The 2,507-nt window shown below is 45.9% G+C and overlaps 1 non-coding gene across 1 annotated transcript; it reads left to right on the top strand.

Moving 5' to 3' along the window:
• Window positions 1–1,911: 1,911 nt before the first annotated feature.
• Window positions 1,912–1,984, top strand: Trnak-uuu (transfer RNA lysine (anticodon UUU)). Its single transcript has one exon. It is a non-coding gene; the product is annotated as a tRNA-Lys (tRNA).
• The last annotated feature ends 523 nt before the right edge of the window (window positions 1,985–2,507 follow it).

The following is a 2,507-nucleotide window of genomic DNA, read 5'->3' as shown; positions in this document are numbered from 1 at the left end:
ACGAAACCGTCTGAATGTTGCTGTTGACCATTTTTTGCTTGGAGATGCTCTTGAGCTTGAAACACACACAACAAGACCGGTGTTAACTATCGAAATGGTCGGCCGAGTGCCGACACAGCGAGTTTTGACTATCACTTGCACATCTAAAACAACGTCGGAAAGTAACTCGTTCGGCTTTTGAGTCACATAAAGTATGTGTGTTAATTTTGACGCCACTAGCTCTGCATGTTGTCATGCAATTTCTTTACCTCTCAGAAATGATTATGACATAAAAGTGAAGTACGTGACGAGTGTGACGTTAGGAAAACATTAGGCATCATGGGGAGATTCTGTATGGGACCACCCAACCCAAACGAGTACTGTGTGACGTGCTACCCGGCAGGTATTCACCGAGGTAGCCGGCTAGCTCAGTCGGTAGAGCGTCAGAGTGTTAATCCCAGGGTCGTGGGTTCGAGCCAGACGCTGGGCGGAACGGAATTTTGTTCCGCTGCAAGTGTAAATTACCGTTTTTCTGATTAACGAGATTTAATGGAAATAGCAACTTTAAACTTTGCCTACGTCTCTGTCAGTCGCAAGGAAGCTGTATTTGAAGGTGAAGGTGATTTTGTAGACATGTGTGAAAGACATGTTCTGAAATGCAAGTGTTGTTGTTTGGAGAGCACATCGGTTACGTGTCAGATGTGTAGCCAAGCAGTAATTTGTCGCCATAGCTGCAAATATTAGCCGGTAATATGAAGTGTTGTCAGCTAAAGTCTGATGATGCAGACGACCGTAAGGACGAAGTACCCAAGAGTACCGCTAGGCCGCGCCTCTTTAGCTCAGTGGTAGAGCACTGGTCTAATAAACCAGGGGTCGTAAGTTCCATCCTCACAGGAGAAAGATGAATTTTGGAAATCAGTTGCGCGTCGTGGCCGTATAGCAAACAGTACCTGTGATGACGAACAATTAGCGACAGGCGTTTTTTTAAGAATCACTCTCAGATGCGATTAAGGCGAATGGCGCAGATAAAGCATTTGCCAAAGCGGTACAGCATAAGGTGGGACGAGGCAGTCTGAATTACATTTTATAGATGTATTTCTCACATATCTCAGAGCCTCTCGCGATATTCGCCGTCGTCGTCGTCGTCGTCGCCGCCGCCGCCGCTTCTGCAGAAGTAGCAAATGGCAATCGTAGCAAATGCGGCGAGGGTCGCCCTGCCTTCGATTCCGAATGCACAAAGTGTGTGGTCTTGTTTCTCAGTCTATATTTGGTCGGTCACGTCAGAGGTTGAATGTAACGAATGGGTGGGAAAGAGCAAGGGGCAGCGGCTGTGTAGAACGAAAACGCAAATCCTCATGGGTGTGAGCGTTTCGAGATGAGTCGTATACATGTAAATGTTGGTCGTCAGTGACCGTGTGGCATAATGGATAAAGCGTCGGACTTCGGATCTGATGATTACAGGTTCGAATGCTGTCACGCTTGTGTTTTTCCAGTTCTGAAAAAGAAACATAACGTTTTAATGTAGCAATTGAGCAGTACGAAACCGTCTGAATGTTGCTGTTGACCATTTTTTGCTTGGAGATGCTCTTGAGCTTGAAACACACACAACAAGACCGGTGTTAACTATCGAAATGGTCGGCAGAGTGCCGACACAGCGAGTTTTGACTATCACTTGCACATCTAAAACAACGTCGGAAAGTAACTCGTTCGGCTTTTGAGTTACATAAAGTATGTGTGTTAATTTTGACGCCACTAGCTCTGCATGTTGTCATGCAATTTCTTTACCTCTCAGAAATGATTATGACATAAAAGTGAAGTACGTGACGAGTGTGACGTTAGGAAAACATTAGGCATCATGGGGAGATTCTGTATGGGACCACCCAACCCAAACGAGTACTGTGTGACGTGCTACCCGCAGGTTTTCACCGAGGTAGCCGGCTAGCTCAGTCGGTAGAGCGTGAGACTTTTAATCCCAGGGTCGTCGGTTCGAGCCAGACGCTGGGCGGAACGGAATTTTGTTCCGCTGCAAGTGTAAATTACCGTTTTTCTGATTAACGAGATTTAATGGAAATAGCAACTTTAAACTTTGCCTACGTCTCTGTCAGTCGCAAGGAAGCTGTATTTGAAGGTGAAGGTGATTTTGTAGACATGTGTGAAAGACATGTTCTGAAATGCAAGTGTTGTTGTTTGGAGAGCACATCGGTTACGTGTCAGATGTGTAGCCAAGCAGTAATTTGTCGCCATAGCTGCAAATATTAGCCGGTAATATGAAGTGTTGTCAGCTAAAGTCTGATGATGGAGACGACCGTAAGGACGAAGTACCCAAGAGTACCACAAGGCCGCGCCTCTTTAGCTCAGTGGTAGAGCACTGGTCTAATAAACCAGGGGTCGTAAGTTCCATCCTCACAGGAGAAAGATGAATTTTGGAAATCAGTTGCGCGTCGTGGCCGTATAGCAAACAGTACCTGTGATGACGAACAATTAGCGACAGGCGTTTTTTTAAGAATCACTCTCAGATGCGATTAAGG

The sequence above is a fragment of the Schistocerca gregaria genome, unplaced genomic scaffold, assembly GCF_023897955.1.
Source record: "Schistocerca gregaria isolate iqSchGreg1 unplaced genomic scaffold, iqSchGreg1.2 ptg000470l, whole genome shotgun sequence".
Classification (NCBI taxonomy): domain Eukaryota; kingdom Metazoa; phylum Arthropoda; class Insecta; order Orthoptera; family Acrididae; genus Schistocerca; species Schistocerca gregaria.
The sequence above is the reverse complement of the archived record's forward strand: the minus strand, read 5'-3'. Positions and strand labels throughout refer to the sequence as shown.